Raw genomic sequence first — 7,747 nt, 5'->3', positions numbered from 1 at the left:
AAAGCACATGCATTTGGCTACATGGAAGCAACCTTATCCAAAAAAGTGCATGCAAGTGCTCAAAAAACTAAACTTGGAGCAAATGTCACCAATACTTAGTCCCAAAGCACACTCCCATGAAACCCCTTGAAGTGTGGTTGATTTGGGACCACGTGGTAGAGAAGGCAGCATGATGTATCATTGACTATGGCAATGTAATAAATCATACATATCATGTACCAGATAACAATATTTAAACAAGGGCTTGAGCACTAATGTGGACACCAAGTGACAGTAAAAGGCTTGAGCACTTTAACCAAGTGCCAAGAGAGCCCATAAAAATGTGTTCCCAAATTTACATGGTCTCCATAATAGCATTTTAAACAAAAATGACCACCATAAGAAAGAAAATCTCCACAAAATTGCAAAAAGTACCTATGAACCACATGTGCATGTTAAAAATCATTAGTGCCAAATGAAATACTATTCAACCAATGCATGGGACACAAAAGGGAAAAGTCAAGAAGTGGGCATGAGCTAGTATTAGTTCCCTGTGAATGTAAACTCTCATTGGTAGAGGTTCCAACCTTAGAGGAGCGGCTCCCAAAAATGGCTCCAAAAAAAAAAATCCATCACAACACTGCTTCAAATGTTAGTCTTGGGACCTAGTGATGAGCAATGAGAGGAAACTCACATGGAGCATGGTGGTGATGCCAAGGTGGAGGTGGCACAACATCCAAAATAAACTCACATGCTCCATGAAATTATGCTTCATCAAGAATGGATGTGGGAACAAAGCCTGAGAAGAGTGCATGGTCTATGAATGCTCCACATGGAAACACAACATGAGGTGCCTTGGTGGTGCATATACAATGGTGTTGCATTGTCCAAGGGAAAATGCATAGGTAGAAAAGAAAACCTTGGGACCCACAAAGTGCATGTACAAAGGAGCATGGAGCACCAAAGCGCATGTACCTTGAGCATGCATTTTTTTCCTATTGTTTCTCATGCTTCCCTAGTTCAATGGAGTGGGGTATATTCTGTATTTGTTCCTATGTACTTTGCAAATGTAGTGGCTAGGTACCTATGCAATTTAGTGAGATAGATCATTTACCATATAGATACTTTTCTTTTCATTCCTACTTTGGTTGCAGCCTTCCATGTTTGATTGATCATTTCTTTAGGCTTTGGTATTTTATACCATCTATATCTTTAAGTTAATTTTTTTTCCTTTGTGTGCCTACTAATTCGAGTAGTGTCTTTAGAGAGCTCTCATGGAGATTATAGTCTTCTCTACCTAGTCAGGTTCTCTTTTAGTAAAGGTTCTTTAGATCATCAGTTACTTCTGACAAAGCTTCACAGCTTCTACATGCTTCAATGGTGTTCTTCATGATCCTCCTTTTGTTCCTATCTTTTGGGAAATTCCCTAGTTTGAAGGATTCTCTGTACCTTTACTAGTTCTTTCAACATTCTTTCCATCTCCTTTTGGAGTAGGGTTTTTCCCATGTGATTTGCTCTATTTCTCCTTTTTATAGAGATTTGGTTGTGCTTGGGTACCTCATCAGGCTTTGTTGTTGGGACCTAAATCTACTTTCTGTAGACACCTAAAAATCCTTTAGAAAATAAAGTATTTTTATTTTCTGAAAAATTCCTAATGACATCATCATTTATTAATTAATTAATTATTTAATTAATTTTTATGCCATTAAATCTTTTTATCTTAATTAAAAATATTTAATTAAGGAATCCCTCCCAAAAATGTTTAAATCTTATTTAAACATTATTTCTTTATTTATTAATTATTTAATTAATAAATTGACCAAAAATCCTAAAATAAATAAAAAATTTATTTTTTTTCCCAAAAGTTGGCCAATTTCCTTATGACCAATAACCTCTTCCAAAATCTTCTAATCCTTCTTTAATTTTGATTAAAGGCTAATCCCATCATTTTCTACCCCTAATCCCAACTCAAAATATTTAATTAAAATTAAATATTAATCCTCATGTTTATTTAAAAAGTTTTAATAAATATCTCCTCAACCCAAACCCTTGAAATAAATAAAACTTTATTTATTTCCTAAAAATCTAATTTATCCTCATCCTAAGAAGTTCTAGACTCTTCTAGAAAGTCTTCATCCTCATCCTAGGAAATTCTAGACTATTCTAGAAAGTCTTTATCCTCATCCAAAATCTAGACTCTTCTAGAAGATGTCTTTAAACCTAATCCTAATCCCCTCCTAACCTTGTCACATTCCCTAAACATGGGTTAAAACTTACTAACCCAAGCCAAAGTTAACAAATATCTCCTCCTTCACTCACCCTCATTAAATGCCATCCACTTGCCTATCCTTAAGCTAATCCTAAACCATCCTAATCCATCCTCTAATCATTTTCACAAGCCTAAGCAAGCTTAAAACCTTCCTAATCAAGTCCAAGTCAAATTTGCTCTCATCGCCCTCAAAATATCTCAACCATAAAACTTTATGAAGTCCACTAGGTCATAAATGACTCTTACAAGCCCTTTTATTGCTCTTACAAGTCATTATGAGGGTCTTTATGAAGATTTTATCTCTTGAGCCTCCTTTGTTGACTCATCCTTGCCCTTTCCTCCATCCTCTCACCATGTGACATGTGTCACTCCTTGATTGGCTATAAGGAAGCACAATCCATGTGCTCTCCTCTCATGCAATCTGAGCCCTCCATAAGCTTTTTCCCATCCTTGCATCTTAGCCCTCAAACCCTCAAGCCTCTTGTCTATAAATTGGATCCTTCCCCTTTACAAAATAACACAATCCATGAAGTAAAGTTATAATGCTATTTTGAGAGCCAAATCCATTCTAAAGCCATCTATCCACACCAAAAATCCACAATCATCCATTGAAGCCTTTGGAAGCATATTGAGCATACATCCTATCCATTTAGATAAAGCTACTCAACAAGAGAGCTTCTTATTGAGAGAGTCCATTAATGGCTCATATTCTCAATTAAGAGCTCATCTTAGTCTATCTTGAAGTTTATGAATTTTGTTTAGTTTGTAGAAGCTTTATTTAAATTTGGTTTCTATTAGCATACTAACATTGCTCATATACATTTTGGCACGCCCGGTGGGACCCCGCATGGGTCATCTTCATTAGCTTTTTTAGTCAAGTTTTGTATGTCATTTGCTGATTTTGGCTAATTTTTCTTGTTTTTGTGATTGGTAGGATTGTATAAATTGGTTTTGTAGGTCCACATGAGCATGAAGAAGACAAAGGAACTCATAATCTATCTCATAGTGTTTGCAGATTTTTCAAGCTTATAGGTGGACAAAGAACTTGAAATTCTTCTTCTTCTTCTTGTCTATATTCTTCTTATTCCATCTACTTCTTCTTCTTCTTCTTGTGGGAGATCTTGGCCATTTTTTTTTAAGAAAGCAAAATCATACACACTTCTTTTTAGTGCTTAAAATGAACCCCCAAATCATACTTAAATCCATTGAAAAATTAAAAATTTGCAAAAAAAGAAAAAATCTTTTAACAAGTGAAACTAAACCAATCTAATCATTTGCATCCTTGCAACATCAAGGTTTTAGATACATTCATGCAAAATTAGGAACACTTCATTTTTGGGAATTTAAAAAGAACTTCAAGTTTCCATTTCAAAAGGTTCAAAATCAACACTAAGTGCACACTAAAGTTCTTTTAAAAAAAAAAATCTCATAAAAACTAAGAGTCCTAAATGGTTGCCAAAAATTGTCATAAAAGCTTTGTTATTTGTTCCAAACAAATGTCTTATTGCAAAATCTTGAATGTTTCTTAGGATTTTCATGCATCAAAACAATCTAGGAATATCATTTTTGGGCTTAAAATATGCAAACTAGAACACAAAATCTTGAATGAAAACCAAAGTCCAAAGAGTCACTTTCACTTTTGAGTCCAAAACAATCTTGAATGATCTAAGGTTAAAACAAAGCACTTCAAAGTTCTTAAAACAACACACAAAATCTCAATCTTGAATGCTCAAAAGAAAACACTTGAATGTTTAACCACTTTCCTTTGAATGCATGTTGCTAAAATCACTCTTGAATGCCATGGATTAAAATCAAATTTTCCTTGAATGCATGGTTAAAACAACAAATCCAATCTTGAATTCTAAGGATCAATTAACTATTGCAATATCAAACACTTCATTTGGAGCTTCTAAAAATTGAACAAAACAAATCTCTTTTCCACATGCAATCTAGGTAAAGTTTGATTTTTGGACATTTAAGAAACCTTGTTAAGTTAAAATACAAATTTGCAAAAATCAATTTGAGTAGTTCCTTGGACTCACCTCTTTTCTAATCACCCATCAAATATTAACCATTGGTTGCAATCTCAGCGCCATTTATGGGGATGGGTCTACTTGAAAAAGGTGTTAGATGTTCCACAATCTAACTCACTCACTTGGTCTTTGAATTTTTGCTTTAACTTTATCAAAATTCTTAAATGATCAAAACTCTAGATTGAATCGATCACACTTCAAGTTTGGGCACTAAAATTGAACAAAAACTGACGTGGAGAGCCTCCGGGCGCGTGCTTGAAATCGAATCTCACACACTTTTGTTTTGGGCTTAAAACAAACTCACACTCAATCTTGAATGCCTTAAAGAAAATTAATCGATACTTGACGTGGAGGGCCTCTGGGCGCGCGAGTTTGCTTTTGTTGACCCTAACTCCTCTTATTGTTTTCATTCTTCGATCGATTTACTTTTGTTGGTGCTTCAAGTTGGAATAAACATTGTATCTTAAACATGAGTGCTTGCAAAGTCTAGATCAGAAAACTTAAGCGTCAGTTGGTAAAAGAACAAATGTGTTTTTTAGCCCAAGGTCATCCAAGTCTTCTCTCCCCTTGTCGTCTTTCGAGGCCATCTTGGGTGCATAAGATTAGGATCCAAAACCTTGTTTCTTTTTAGGAGGCCTGCTTGGGGATTTCATCACCCCTTGGACGACCTCAACTCCAGCGTTCTGGCGGAGTATAAGAATTGGAAGGTGAATCGAAAGACACCTCTCTTGGGATCAAGATTTTGTCACTCGGGCTAAGCCTCAAGGAACTTTATACCCTTGAGAAGTGAAAGAGGAGAAGTGGGTTACCGCTCCTCTCGGCTGTGTGACATCTTTTTGGTCTCATCTACGGATTTGGGCCTCACGTACCTTGGGTATATCGAGGACTCCTTAGCTAAACCAACTGTCAGCCTTGTAGACAACCATCTAGGATGTTAATGTGTTTGAGGTGACTGATCGAAACATTTGTAGAACATACACACTCCTTGGCGCAAGTATCACTTTCTGAGAATCAAAAACTTCTATCTGGTTGTTTCTATCTATTGCTTGATCTTTTATTTGTTGAATGAATGTTTGCCAAACTTGGTCAATCCTAGCTTAGGGCATACTTAGCGTAGTCACTGCCTATTCCAGAAGTTGAATGAGTTGAAGCAAAACAACCAAGATCTCTCAAAGCCAAGCAAATTCAGAAATTGATGTCAGAGCAACCCAAACCCAAACAGAAGTTCCACAAAGTTAAACTCAAACCATCTCTAGCATACCAAGAACTTTCAGCCAAGAGAAAAGAAATAACACCAAGCCCACGAATTGCCAAACTCCACAAAGTAGAGGCAAAAGCTACCGACAAAGCACTTCAAGAGGCCTGGTTAGAGCGCACCATCAAATTTAGCCAACATCCAGGAGTTAATCCTGCTTATGCCTTACCAACTAGGCATGATTTCTATGATTAGACACCCTTGTTTCTCCACATCTTCTTGGATAAGCTTCACTTTAGAGTCATTTTTGTAGAAAATCCAGCCATCTTAGGTTATCCCCTTAAGCATTTTTAGCTCATCCATCTCATTTAGAATCAAACCATCTAGCCAGCAACCAAAACCTCACATCCAAGCCTTCACAATTGTTGTCACTTTTGCCAAAAGTTTGCCACTCCTAAAATCTTCCAAATCCATCAATCTCACCAAGGTTATCCCTTTGACAGAGCTTTGTCTAGGGTGATCCATCTTTGTCACTTGTTATCCCTCATCACCTTGAGCTAAAGGTTGGGATCCACAAGTGGTCAATCTCGTGTTCTTCCTAAAGGATCATCAGTCTATCCTTAAGTTGACACAATCACCACCAAGCTTACACATAGGAAAGCAGACCTTTCGTGCTTTGGCAACATATCTTTGAAGTTAGAATCTCCAACCCAATCCTCCTTAGGTTTTGTCGTATAGCTTTGCCTTAACCTAGGAAATCATTTGCATAGAGAAGCCTTCCCCCTTTTGCATCCATCAGCATTATTGCATCTCATCCCTAAGAGCATTTTTCATGCCACCCGTCACTCGCTTAGCCAAGAAGAAAGAAACAATGGAGCCCTATCATTTGGATCGAACAACCTCACCCCCCTTGAGCACTTAGCCATCCTTCAGTGCAGAGAAAGCTATGCCATCACGTACTGACATTGAAGCTTTCATGAACCAACCAGGAAATGCAGTATTGGTAAATGCCATTATAGACAAGAACAAAGAGACAATCATGGCTAATTTTCGAAGGGAAAATGTAGGAACCTTTGACTTTGGAAGACCCCCTCCATTATCAGATCCATCTCACCCATTGTTTGGGCAGCTACCACCACCCATAGGCTCTTATGATCCAAATTATCCTCAATATATGCCAAAAGAAGAGCCTCCAGCCAATCCATATGATCCAACAGACCCAAACATACCATCATCCACCCAAGTTGAAATCTCCATGCCGCAAGCCAACCCAGCCACCACCACTCCATCCTTGGTTCATACCTCTCCGCTCCAAACCCCCTTTATCCAAAACAGCTCACCGTTCACCCCCTTCACTATTGTTGCTGCTGCTCCCCAACCCAGCCTTCCAAATCCACCCATCTCCCAAATCAGTGCTAGCATCTTTGGCCAACCTCAGCGATATACAACAGGGATGCCACCCATGGGGCCAAGTAATCAACCTTTCATCACACGCAGCTTGTTCACTGCAGCCCAACACACAATCCCATCATTTCCATTAGGTCTTGGGAGCTCAATACCATTAGCCACAAATCTACAAGCTACTACCCTCACTCCACAAAGCTATCAAATCCCACAAGCTAATACCAATTTTCTACCAAGCTCCCAAGTGACCCCAGCCCCTGCCACCACTCTACCAAGCTTCCAAATCCAACCACAAAGCTATCAAACCCCATCAGTTCCATTCCCAAGCTTTCAATTCCCACCACCTCCACCACCAACTAATCCATTACCTCCAATTACCAACTACTTTTCAATGCCACTTCTAGGAGGTAATCCACCACCCCAGCCAACCACCAATTATTTGCAGATACCATCCCAAATGGGGGCACAACCCACATATATTGGTCAAACCCCACAAGCCCCCCGATCCTTTCCCCAAGCCTCTCAACCATCTTATACCTTACCTCCACAAAGCAATCCATTTATCCCAAAGCCAGCTTATGTTCCTCAATCCCAACCTCAAATCCCATATCAACAGCAAGCCTCGCAGCACATGCAGCAATATGCGCCACCTCCCCCTCAGCAACCTGTCATCCACCATGCAGCTGCCCAAACAATGTACAATCCCTATCAGCAAATCCCTCATAGCCATCCATATTCAGTGGCTCCATCCAGTACATACCTACCTCAAGGCACTCCTACATTGGGGGCACCCCAGCCATCACCTATCAATTCAGAATGGGAGCAAATGAAGATAGCTCTGAAAGCCATCCAAGAAGGGAATGATCC

The sequence above is a fragment of the Cupressus sempervirens genome, chromosome 2 (assembly GCF_028749045.1).
Source record: "Cupressus sempervirens isolate cs-2001-9-10 chromosome 2, ASM2874904v1, whole genome shotgun sequence".
Taxonomy (NCBI): domain Eukaryota; kingdom Viridiplantae; phylum Streptophyta; class Pinopsida; order Cupressales; family Cupressaceae; genus Cupressus; species Cupressus sempervirens.
This window is presented reverse-complemented; position numbering follows the sequence as displayed.